The 13,930-nt window shown below is 37.5% G+C and overlaps 1 protein-coding gene across 21 annotated transcripts in view; it reads right to left on the reverse strand.

Annotated features, from left to right (window-relative positions):
- The window catches only part of BNC2 (basonuclin 2), a 444,904-nt gene that overhangs the window by 196,279 nt on the left and 234,695 nt on the right, over positions 1-13,930 (reverse strand). The window contains exon 1 of one of the 21 annotated variants that reach the window (XM_038552463.1): positions 1,225-1,460. The exons of the other annotated variants lie outside the window; for them this stretch is intronic. The gene's annotated coding sequence lies outside the window, so the exon portion shown is untranslated. Of the gene's footprint in view, positions 1-1,224; positions 1,461-13,930 lie in introns of those variants that run through there. 21 annotated transcript variants of the gene reach the window in all.

Below are 13,930 nucleotides of genomic sequence, written 5' to 3' on the forward strand. Positions count from 1 at the left end.
CAAATTATAAAACAAGAAAAAAAAATTGCCGTGCTTTCTTTGGATAAAATTAATGTCAGCTTTGTGTCCTTAAACCAGACCCGATCGGGAAATGAAATATGTTTAGTCCTGAAATAGTTGTGGTAATTCAATCCCTGCACTCTCCTTATTTTCTTGATGACAAAGAAAAACTCCCAACTGGCAGGGCCACCTGCACTGATTACTCCTCCATCCACACCCACAGAATATGAAAATGAGCCAATGATCATTAACCTTAATTTCTTCTAACATAAACCTCGGCTCTTTTTCAGTCTTGCTACTCAGGGAACCCCCCTGAGATACAGAAAAGGGATGGAGGGGGGAGAGAAATAAGGAAATAGGGAGTGAAAGCTCAGAGCAAAGGGGGTGGAAAGCAAATGAAAAATGGAATCCACTGGCTTTTAAAAACTGCACAGCTGGCTTATTAAACTTCATACAGCAAAGATGTTACGAAGATAAAGAGATTCTGAGGCATCACCAACTCTCTGGATAGCGGAATATGCTCCTGTCCAACCCTCTCCTTCTGAGCAAACAATAAGAAAGGATGCTTCCTCTCCGCCCCCTCACTCCTCCACCCAGACATCACTACAGAAAGAGAGCAAGCAATAAAAGATAGGTCTGGACAGCAGGAATGCAGGTGTGGCTGTAAGATCTCCAGGATGAGGACCAAAGGGCCTCAACAGCCAGGGAAGAGATTTCCAAGGTGAGTACTTCAAATACAGTGTTGAATGCATCACACCTTCTGGTCATTCACATTCAAGTATCACCAACTGGAATCATTTTAATTCAAGCTGTGTGGGGCTAGATCCCACTGGCATTACATCATCTTCTAATGGATGAGGAGCTAGTTGGGGCCCTAAAAAGAAACACAACCAGGAGGGGAACAGGAAAATTTCAGAAATAACAGTCTCTTCTGCACATGTGTATACTGAAAATTATCTTATGTTTGCCTACAGACCTAAGCAGATTGCCCAAAAAGATTGTAAGACCATGAAAATGAGGAACATATCAACATATCAATGTATGCAACTACACATAAGCCTCTGTAAAGCATTCATGAAGCTGCAAGAAAAACAAACCTTAAAAATCATTACACTGCTAAGTGAAAGCAAAAAGTCTTTAAAATGTGTTTTTTTTCCATTAGAAATACTGAAGGCAAAGGCAAATAAATGCTTAAGGAATATAACAAAAGTATAACTGTATTACCTGGAAGTGTATGACAAGATGTTTGTTGTCCACCCAGCACAGATAGAACAACTGTGATCACACACTTATCTCCCCTCATTATTTCAGATTCAAATCAAGTGGCAGCCATGAGGAGGGTAAGGCAGAGTCAGGAAAAACCAACAAAAACAAAAACCTGGCCACCATTTGGTACTGGATTCTGCCCCACGATTTAAGCTAAAAACCTGGCTCTGGGTCATTCAGTGTTCACTGTCTTCTTGCTTAGCCTCCCAACTGTAAGAGACGAGCGCCTATGTATCACCCTTCCTTTGGTTTTTCTCTCCCCATTCTCCCACCCCCACTCAGGCTGTCAAGGGTCAATGGTCCTCTCTGCAAGTAGGGACAGAGTACTGAAGTATCTGGTGCCATGAGTCATCTTAATAGATACTCTAGCTGCTGTCTGTGACCCAGCAGTGAGCCAAGATAGCAGGGCTTTTAATAAAGCAGCACTTTTGCACACTCACAGCCTGGTTAATTTAATACCTGCCGCTTGTTTACCAAACAGCACAGGCATGTCTCCGTGTCGATAACTTCCCAGTGACAGTGAGGCGACTGAATCTGGGCACGGAACAGATGCACCTTTTTACGCTCTGTTAAACCGTGTCACAGACTACAGCCCCTGAGCGCATTCCTTTATTTATGCTGCAGCCAGTTGAGCTAATTGTCAGAGACAGACCTGGTTCTAATTCTGCAGAGTCCAGCAACTGCAGAAGTACATGTGCTGAGGCATGAATGGTGCAGAACTCTTTTACAAGAGCTGAAAAACAAAGTCCGAGGGTAGAGGCATAATCTGCCCATGTTTGACCTAGAGAGACTTCAAAAATGTCACATATCTGAATGGCAGGTTTCTAAGGGTGAGGACAAAGAAAACCGTTACAGCAAACGCCCACGTACAGAGAACAACAGGGCAGAGACGCATTCATTTCTCAGATGCCGGTTCAGGATTGTGCAGTTGTAAAATATTCACATGCATAAAAACTACCTGATCACAGGCCAACAATCAACAGAGCTCACACCGACAGTCCTGGTCGATGCCACGACTGATCATTTCAGATACTACGAAGCAAGCCCCTTAATGATACCAAAATCACGAGAAAGACCAGTCCCTCACGGATCCAGCCATACAACTTCAGTCGGCTTGATCGCGTGTAGACAAAGGAACTCCCAAGTATTGTCCTCCTCACACTCTGTAGTATTAGAAGTGTTTCCTATTAGCTGTAATACCATACTCATATTTTATCAGTAGCAAGAGTTCACTCCAGTTAAAGTTCGTCACCCGTCATGGGCATTTTTCAGCAAATTAATGTCTTTTACTTGCATGACTTCTCTTCATATTATAATTTGGGGTTTAAACGGATCATAATACTTTACAGAAAAGAAAAAGAGAAAAAGAGCTCAGTGTTGATAATTTTTACTACTTATGACTAAATGACCTCAACTGAGGAATAAAAAATTAAGTCATTTGTCTTATGGGGTCCAGAGGACATTTTATGGTGCACAATTTAGCTAATAATGGGTTGGGGCCAATCCTTAACAAGTCACATGTTTCCATTGTCCCTTCACCCCCTGCTTATGTTTTTACCACATCCTAACAAAAACATGACCAGAACTGGTGAAAAACATACGGTTCCAACTAATGAATCACATACTTTCCCGCAAGTACAGTAAGTACTACCAGCTGTGTGACAGCCTTGCTCTGGCAGTGGAACCAGCGGAGAACAAGCCGGCCCATCTGAAAGCAGCTGTATTGAAAAACCACAAGCAATATAAGTGTGTCTGCCTTCTCAGAGCGGCTTTGTCTCTGTTCTGTGTCTCTGCTCTGTCCCTAAAATATGCCAGCCATCTTGTGTAGAGAAAGTTTCAGAAATTTCAGGGGTAGAGACAAATTCAAACAACTTCAGTTTTTACAAAGTACTGTCACTTTGTCAAGTGGAATGCCATAAGAAATTTTAAAAATACACTTTCCTCCCACATTCATGCTCTGATGTGCATCTTTGGGGACTTGCCTTTAGACTAAAGATTATGCATACCCATGTATCTAAATAAGGGGGATGGGAGGCAGGAGGAGGAACAGCACAAGATCCAGCCACTTACAGACAGGCTGGCGAACGCGAACACATACAAACACACACTCAGAACAATTCGCAGATTATCAACTTATGCCACAAGCTACTACAAAAATTCAAACCTGCCATTTATATAACAATAAGCTTCATTTGTAACCACAGAGCATTCTGAAAAAATTCCCTGGCAAGCCTCAGATATTTTTACACAAATGAACTTTTCCTTTCTGTGAAACAACATTCAAATGGATAAACATTACTGTTAAAGGGAAAGAAAGTCCAGCAGCATTAAGTCTAGAAATGTAAGTGGAAATGGTAGGATTTTTTAACCTTTATTGTGTGTGAAAGCAATAGCTAATAAAATTTAACCAATATTATCAAATGATCAGTAGCTTTTATGTAGCACACAAGGACCATTTCAGGCTTGCTCTGAGAAAAAGAAATACCTAGAGTTGTCATTCTTGGCTTTTCCAATGTTTCAATCAGGAAACAAAAATGGTGAAGAAAAAAAAATTTTTTTGGCAAGTGTTTTAAATGCAGGGAAATCACACATAAGGACTAATTGGGAGGGTCTGCTTTTAATGTTTGCCTTATCAATTAATTTAGCCAAACAAATTATTCTAAGCTTTTATTATAAAGATGTTCATCCAGTAAAAACCTAATACAAAAGCCACATTAACACATCTTTTCTTTCTGTTTATACTTCAGTTCTATGAATAATTTTTGTTTTTAGTGAAGCTATTATTATCAGTGAAATACTTAAAGAATGGTCAGAAGAGTCATTACGTTAATAGTGAAAACCTTGGCCCTTAAAAGGTTTAAATGCCTTCTGAATGAATTTTGCTGTGCCTGTGTTTAGGGGAGTTCAGGGTTGTGTTGGTTAAAGGTAAGTGCTCAGGTTAAACCCAGAAGTTACACCTACCCATATGGTTAGATCAAGGGCAAGATTGAGAGCACTGATAGTATTGGGAAAAGAGCAAATAGTGGACATATATTCAGGCATGAAAACAAGCCTTTTCAAAGATTCACTAAAATGTGAATTTGAAAAACAATACACTGATAAATAAGACTTATGGTTTTTAAAAAATGACTAGTTTATAGCACTCTCAGTTCATAGTAAATCTAATAAAGAATGCTAGTCTAAGAAGGAAACCATCCAAAACTGATTATGAATATTACATAATGAAATCTATCAAGAAAGAACTATAGTTAAGCCAAACATGATAAAGTTACTATGAAATCATTAAAACTCATACTAATTCATCTAATGATAAAATTATAATATATTGATAATCAAAAAGCAGCTTATGAAGCAGTATACATTTTAAAATGAATGCAAGTAAAAGGACAAAATACTCTGAAATAATACCTCCTACATGGACAGAACTATTGGCAACAGTTTCATTGTTGTTAAGCTCTTTTTTCCAAATTTTGTTTATTTAGCATAAACTACATGTAAAAAATACAAGTTCAGAGTTTTTTTTCCAATGTGATAAATTTGATGATTAAGAGATCTAATAATAATAAGACTTCTGGTCTTCACTAATAGTTACTCTTTAAAACTATGTACTGTAAGAAATGTGGAGCTTCTGTCAAAAAATTGAAATTTTTGTTGTTGTTTTTGTTTTTTTTTAGATTTATTTATTTATTCATGAGAGGCACAGAGAGAGGCAGAGACACAGGCAGAGGAAGAAGCAGGCTCCATGCAGGAGCCTGATGCGGACTCAATCCCAGGACACCAGGATCATGACCTGAGCCAAAGGCAGACAGACACTCAATCGCTGAGCCACCCAGGCATCCCAAGTTTCTTTGAGTAATTGTTAAAATCTCCATTGTATCATTTGTGTGTATTTTCTTTGTAAAATCTAAAGACAAGTACTAGGGACATCCGGGTGGCTCAGTTGGTTAGCTGTCTGGCTCTTGATTTCAGCTCAAGTTATGATCTCCGGGTTATGGAATCAAGCCCCAGGTTGGGCTCCCCTCTCAGCAGCAAAGTCCGCTGCTCTCCCTTTCTCTCTGCCCCTCCCCGCGCTGGCATATGTGCTCCTGGGAGCGTGTGCGGGCGCACGCACATGCACACACACACATTCTCTCTCTTAAATAAATAAATAAATAAACAAACAAACAAACAAATAAATAATAAAATAAAAAATAAAGTACTAAATTTACTTGTGTCCCCAGCCCAAATTTCCCAAAGGTATGCTTTCATAATTTGAGCTACACACTTGCCTTTGCTAATTCAAACTTCACAAAATTAACAAACCATAGATCTAAATCTTTACCTTTCTAATAAAAATAATACTTTTAAATAGAACTTCTAATTACCAGCACTCTCATAAAATAAAAGCCCATGGCCACCACTGAAACACCATTCCTTTATCCTTAAACACAGCAAGCTGCTTTGCAGAACCCCATCCAGGGTCCTTGGTAGTATGTGATACTATAATGGGATCACTGCAAGAGAGCAAATCTACAAAATATGCTAATCTAGGTTGCAATGTGGCAGAAATATCTAGATTAACAACAATACTCTCATAATACAGAATTTAGCATCATAAAGAAACATTCAAACTTTTCCATTCTGGGATTTCTGAGAGCACTGGTATGGACTCCTTTGGAATTAATTATTTATTAATTAATTTATGATTTTATTTATTTATTCATGAGAGAGAAGAGAGACAGGGGAAGCAGGCTCCATGCAAGGAGCCCGATACTGGACTCAATCCTGCAACTCCAGGATCACACCCTGAGCAGAAGGCAGACGTGCAACCACTGAACCACCTAGGCATCCCTAGAAAATATTTATTGACCAATTACCATGGCCCAGCATTGTGTCTGTGTTCAAGTTTGAATAAATATAAAGAGAAGCTATTATGAGATTTTGACATTCATAATTTTGACATGCTGTCTAGGTGTTTAGAAATCCACAGAGAACATTCCAGAGAAACAGAGGAAAGGCATTAATTAACTCATCTGAGGCTTTGGAAAGACTTCAGGGAAAAAGTACAACTTATTGGCAGGTTGAGGAATAGGGAAGAAGGTGGACACCATGGGAGAATGCTCAATGAGGGAATACCACAGAATCAGCGGACAACTACAAGCTGGTTTGTGCTGCTGAGGCATGAAGAGACAAGAGCTGGAGAAGGAGACAGGATCTACTCACAGAAAATTCCAACTGTACCTTTAAGACCTTCTAAGTCCCCTTCCTCTAATGAAACCATGAGATCTGTTCAAGCTGCACAGCTCCATTCTCACAAGAGTGAGCACTATCTACCTCATCAGGGTGGTGGGAGGGGGGGGTGGGGACAAGAGGACTATGACAAACTAACTGCTCCTTTAACTTCCCTTTTATTTAAAAAAAACAAAAAACAAAACACTGACTGAACACCTATGTACCAGGTACTGTTTCAGGCACTGAAAATTAGGAATAAACAGTCTTGTTCCTTGCTGTTCATGGAGCGTACTTCTGTGGATACCTCATTAGCTAATAATTTCTTAAAAGCATAAACAAAAAATCTGGCATGGCCCTCTATGTCTTTTGGAACCTGAAAGCAAACAAAGACTAAGATAAAAAGATTCTGCATAGGGACAACCTGGGTGGGTCAGCGGTTGGGCCCCTGCCTTCGGCTCAGGTCGTGATCCTGGGATCCAGGATCGAGTTCTGCATCAGGCTCCCTGCATGGAGCCTGCTTTTCCCTCTGCCTGTGTCTCTGCCTCTCTCCTCTCTCTCAGTCTGTGTTTCTCATGAATAAATAGATAAATCTTTAAAAAAAAAAAAAAGAGAAGAATCTGCATATGTAAAAGCACAATGTTCCCGAATCATTTTAAGTCAGACTGATAAAAACATAATAAAAGAGAACAATTAGTCAAGATATTGCTAATTGCAAATATTAGCATATCGGACCAATCAAACTTTGGAAAAATTATTCTCTTCATATGGTAACAGGTACAACCAATTCATATATGCCACAACACACACAATGCACACTTAGGTCTAGACTAAACCTCTGTTCACCCATTATATTGGGGATGTGCTGCCTTATCTTTGGCAGAGATACAATCCCAAGGCCCAATTTCACACATTTAATTCATAAGATAACAGATAAAAAACACTATAATGCAAATTTTGACACCAGTCAAGTTTTAGCACCAACATTTATGCACAAGTCTATACCCTATAAAAGCCACTTTCTCAATAATGCCTAACGCAATACCCCTGGGGAAAACCATATAATAGAGTTTTATAGGAGGGCAGGTTTCTTAATACCAGCTGGTAATATTTGGGCCCTGAACCATGCGAACTGATCATATTAAAATCCAGATACTAGCTATTATATCTAAAATTGTTGCTTCATTCATATTTAGCATGAAGAGGAGTCTATCTAAAGCAGGCTCTATTTAATACAATGTGGTTTTAATTGGAGTCTGTTTTAGATGAGCCACCTGTATTTCATCTTTTTAAAATTATCCATAATTTTCTGCACAATTTGCCTCTGCAACATAACGAATAGCAGTTAGTTATAGATTATTGCCATTGTTTAGATGTCTAAGAAGAGAAGACAAAACTCTCTATTTACTGAAACACAACAGCCCCATACCAAAAAATGAAAGTAGGAAACTAGGTCTCTGCCTTGTTCCAGTACAGGGGTGAACAAAGTCATGTATATGGAATTATTCTTGAACCTTACCTAGAAAGATATCAAATAAAAGCCCTATTATTCTTGCTTCATCGTGACTACTCTATAGCCCAGTGCTACAATAACTAAAATCTCACTTTCTTTTCTATTCAAGAAGAGCCTCTTTCTCTTTGAACATTTCTTTTTTTTTTTTTTTTTTTTTTTTTAAATTTTTATTTATTTATGATAGTCACAGAGAGAGAGAGAGAGAGAGAGAGGCAGAGACACAGGCAGAGGGAGAAGCAGGCTCCATGCACTGGGAGCCCGACGTGGGATTCGATCCCAGGTCTCCAGGATCGCGCCCTGGGCCAAAGGCAGGCGCCAAACCACTGCACCACCCAGGGATCCCTCTTTGAACATTTCTAACTCTGGACAGTCCACTGCCAGCTACGACCTCAAATAACTTTCTTTTAGTGCTATGGCTCTATTTTGGAATTATTTTTACTTAAATATATTCACAGTTTGTTTCCAAATAAAACCATTCAAATGCTTTATATCATGTCACTATTTTCTAGTTTTTATCAGCCTAATAATTATTCAAGTTTTCTAAAATATGAAATATCATCATCATAATGATTCTAATAATGAAGACCCAAGTAAACATCAGTTTGCAAACTAAAGGGTATTTGTGTAATGCCTATAACAAGAACCACATAACAAACACCTAACAACCAACTTTCAAAGATGATTCATTTAATCTACCAAAATCATACCCCAAAGTCAATAGCCAAAGTCAGAATTGTCAGTGGGTATCATATACATTAAAACTGTTTTTCAGGGGCACCTGGGTGGCTCAGTCAGTTAATCGTCTGCCTTCTGCTCAGGTCATGATCCCAGGGTCCTGAGATAGAGCCCCAGGTATTCTCAATCCCCCATTTATATCCCTGCTCAATGGGGAGCCTATTTCTCCCTCTCCCTCTGCCTCCTGCTCCCCCTGCTTGTGCTCTTGATTTTTCTGTCAAATAAATAAAATCTTAAAAAAAAAAAAAAAAAAAAAACTCAAACCCAAAACTGCTTTACATCACTTGCTAACCTTGGGCCTGCTGTAGGCTATTTAGCAGGGATAAAGTGTCACAATCCACTTAAATGTGCTACCCAGTTTTCTCTCTATGCTTACCAGCTAATGGAGGGGATTCCTTTTTTTGTTTGCTTTTTTGTTTTTAAAGATGAAGGTGATTTCTAATTAGTTTCACAACAGGACTCATACTCACCTTATCTTTTGACAGAACTGTTTATATAAATTATATCCCCCAACTCTGATTATATCCACCGTGCTCACTCAATGGGCTTAAGTACACTAAAGAAATAGCACCTTTCTTTTTGGAAATGTCAATGTAGTATTTTCTCCAAGATATCCATTTCTCTACTATTAAGTTCTTTAAAAAAAAAAAAAAGATTTTATTTATTTATTCACAAGAGACATACAGAGAGAGGCAGAGACACAGGCAGAGGGAGAAGCAGGCTCCCTGTGGGGAGCCCGATGCGGGACTCAATCCCAGGATCCCGGGATCATGACCTGAGCTGCAGGCAGAGACTCAACTGCTGAGCCACCCAAGCATCCCTCTATTAAGTTCTGACCTTGCTTTGTCTTCTCCCCTACTTACAACATTTTTAGGGGCATAAATAACTACTATTATTTTTCCTAATTTCTCCAAATAAAATTGTTACAATTAGTCACATGAAATCTAAATGTCTGCCTAGAAATAATAAACTAAATACAATTATTATGTTAAAGAACAGTATATCTAAAAATCTGGTCTCAGAATTATTGCCACTCAGTTACCAAAACCATCCTATGAGTAGACCTTCAAATATATCATTCTTAAACACCAAAGTCAGAGCCCAAGAATCTGCCTCCAGGAGTAGTATATACTACAGTAAGGAGGAAAAAAACTCACCTAACTACAAAAGGTCCTTTCCTTTTAATCCAATCCAATAACATCAGCAATTTCTTTCCCTACTCTATCACGGGATTTGGAGTTGGAGTTCAGTAACACTTCATAGAAACTATTATTAACGTGGTTGGTATAAATTACATATAGCATACCCTTTGTTCTATATAAATTATATAGCATATCCCATATGGAAACTATATTTTTATGTTAATCAATGTTTAATAAACACTAGAGCTGAAGTTATTTGTAGCAGTTTCTCTTGTTTTTGTATAATGCTGCACTACTTCTGCAATTTGTCTACTTGGATATTTTAGTCTATGAAGCCAATGCTCTTCAATTTTCTCACTATGGTTAAAAAGGGGTTAATTTTATCCCATGTTGTATCAGTTACAAGATAACTGAGCTCCTTTAAAGACATCATCATAAATCATCTTGATCCAGAAATTATTCTGAACATTGGTAGGTAACAATGCTCTTGCATGAGCATCCTTATTTGTGGACGTTACTAATTAATTTTGTTTATTTACTTTACAATTTTATGTCTTTTTTTCCCCTTGGTCTGTCACATAAAATTTATTAGCCAATGTACCACAAGCTATAACTAGCTGTATTTACTATTTTATAATACCTTGATAACAGCAAGTATTTTTCTATTTTAGTAAGCACAGTCTTTATGTTAGAATGTTGTAAGAATATACAATTTTACTGAGAAGAAAAAAAATTAGTAATTAGGCCAGTCTGAATTAATACTGCAGATTTTTGCATGTATGCACAAGATATAATCTGAAGTTACGTATTTCAAAATGGGAAGGACAATTCTACTGCATGGATTTTTTTTTAGCCAACTCTTAGAGACTCCAACAAGCTAAATGTATTTTTGGACAAAATCCTAAAATAAACTCAATAGATAAATAATAGAACTTTTTTAGATATGGTGCCTTAGGGATCCCTGGGTGGCACAGCGGTTTGGCGCCTGCCTTTGGCCGGGGGCGCAATCCTGGAGACCCGGGATCGAATCCCACATCGGGCTTCCGGTGCATGGAGCCTGCTTCTCCCTCTGCCTGTGTCTCTGCCTCTCTCTCTCTCTCTCTGTGACTATCATAAATAAATAAATTAAAAAAAAAAAGATAGGGTGTCTTAGTGTCATTACCTAGTTTTATTTTTTTAAGATTTTATTTATTTATCTATTTACTTATTTATTTGAGGGAAAGAGTGAAAGAGCATGAGTGAGGGGAGGGGCAGCGGGAGAGGGAGAAGCAGACCCCCTGCTAAGCAGGACCCTGGGATCAAGACCTGAGTGGAAGGCAGAGGCTTAATGGACTAAGCCACCCAGGCATCCCCATTATCTACTTTTTAAAATGGGTTTCATCAATACACAGGAGAAAGAAAAACTGCTTATTTAAAATATCACTAACAAAACTTCCTACACTACACATGACAAGGAGTAAGGGGTCCAAGTGGAAGGCAATAAAAGGAATAAAAGGACTCCCAGCAAGTAAGAAAGGAGATAGATTATAAAGGGCTTTTGTTTGTTTGTTTTCTAATGTGGAGAGACTGGGAGCAATTTAAACTTAAGATACTCAAATTTTGCACAAAGAAAGTGGCAAAATAATCCTAGGAATGTTCCTTGGACTATTTTAGAATATTAGAATTTGGAGACCATTAGGAGATATGAGTCAACGCACCCAAACACTAAATTAAAGTTTGAAATCATATTGGCATATTGATCATAAAAAATCATAATGCTGCAAGGAAAAAAATACGATACAAAAAAAAAAGAATAATCAGCTGTGGCTTATTTTGCAGGAAGGTGCATGTTTTTAGAGAAAGCCTTCTTTTGTCTGTCTAACATATACATCTATACACCATGAAGCAGAGCTAAAAGAGGAATACAAAAAACAGTAACAGATTCCTAACCCAAAGAATACCCCCAAAAATATCTGAAAGAAGTGATAAATTTTGGGGTTACTTTGCCTTTTCTTTTTTCCTTTCTTCAGCCAAGCTACTGGAATTCTATATCTCACTCAGCACATCCTCACAATAAGCCAAACAGGTAGGATGTCATTTGAAGCCACGTCTCTTACTTATTTAGTAAACAAAAAGTGTTGATGTAAAATCTGGATACAATTTTAAATCGTTTGTTCTATAATTATTCTATGATTTAAAAAAAAAGCTCAAGCACTGCTTTCCTAGCTAATGGGAAAAACAGGTTAGGGGACCTTAAAAATAAATCCTGTTGTGGTTCAAAGACAACTCTGATTTTTTTCTTCTTGCTGTCTATGTAGGGGCAAATTTGTTTCTTCATTTTTAAAATCATATCCTTATGGCTTTCATTAGGCACATGAAGGCTACAGAATTAATTTTGTGTTCAGAATTACTCAATATGAAGCCCTATATAGGAACTCATATGGAAAATGATGCAAAAGAAGAGACTTCTTGAGGTGCCCGATGGACAAGCAAACTTTAAAAGGGCCATAAATTCTCCTTAGTATCCATGGATTCAGACCTAAAGTGAGATTGGAGTCATGTGAGATGTTGTGAGAGATTCGACAAGTTCTCAGAGTGTAAACAAGTTGTGATGTCATCTGACATCAAAGCCATCTATACAGAACATGCTGGGGCAAGCCTCCACTAGGGAAGACCTGCCTGCATCAAATGGATGGCTCTAGTCCCCCCAAATAACCCAAGGTGTGATTTAAATTGCAACAGTATATAATAAACCTGCGATTTATCACACTAATTCCAAGTGTTCACAGTCATAACTAAATTTCTGTGGCTGCCCCCAAAATTATATTAGTAGCTTATATAAATAATAGCTTAAAAATGCAGCAGCCCCATGTATTTCAAAGACATGTAAACACAGCTAAGTGTTTAACACACCTGCAGAGTGGAATAGGTCTCACCTATTTAAGGAGAGCTTACTAGCTACTAGAAAATTTAAATATACCAATGGAATAAGATTAAAAGAAAAAAGGAAACAGACATCTGCTGCATCAAAGGTGAACAATAAGTATCAGGCAAGGAAAAAAAGTACATAAATTCAAATGTTAAGAATACTGTAGTATAATTTACAAATACATAAATCCAGTCAAATACATAAATCTTAAGTACCCAGCAAGAATATACTTTGGAGGAAACACAAAAATCAGAGACTGATTTTTTTTTTCTTGCTTTGATTTTTATACTGAGGTGTGGCTGATAACAAAATCACTGGGACATTAAAGCAACTATAATTAGCAGTGGTAACTCTAAGCAAGATTGAATCCACCTCCCAAATTTTAAATGATTGCTTCAAGCTAAATTTCTGGGAATTTCTTTGGTCTGGTAATCAGTCTGGGAGTCTTGTAGGAACAAGCTTTCTCGTGATATTTCCACTGCCTCGTGGTTTCTGGCAAGGTTGAGCTGTCTACAGAAACAAGATTTTCTAAGAGTGTCTTGTTATTTCCATTTCCTATCTCAAATGAAACCAAGTGTATGTGGACAAAAATGTTAAAAATACACACACATGCAAACTTTTCATTATCAAGTTTATTTCTAAATCCAGTTAAATAAAATTCATCAACAGTGGTTCTGAAGACTCAAAGCAGATCTAGCTGTACTAGTTATTGAATAAAACAGAAAACTTCTAAGAAATGAACTGAATAACTTTCTATTTTAAAAAAAGTAAGTTAAATAAGATAAAATAAAAGTTATTCTCACCACCATGCCAGCAATAAGAATGTTTAAGACATAAGACATATTAATACACTAAGCACCCCAAAGTCTTAAAAATACATGGACCTTTCCAAAACATGATTCTTCAGATTCAGATTCTTAGCTGCACGCCTTAAGTGGCCTGTCTCTAATTACCTTTAAACTTTTATATATAGCACACATTGTTATGCATTGTGCCATATTCCACTCACAAAAGTGTATTCCAAGAAAAAGATGCCCTTAAAAAAACAAAATTCACTTTTTTCATCTATTAAAATATGCCGAACAGACAATAATAAACTCTGAAGGGAATGGGATAGTATAATTTTTTAATGTTTCCTTTTCCATTTATTTTAAATAA

Source organism: Canis lupus, chromosome 11 (assembly GCF_011100685.1).
Source record: "Canis lupus familiaris isolate Mischka breed German Shepherd chromosome 11, alternate assembly UU_Cfam_GSD_1.0, whole genome shotgun sequence".
Taxonomy (NCBI): Eukaryota; Metazoa; Chordata; class Mammalia; order Carnivora; family Canidae; genus Canis; species Canis lupus.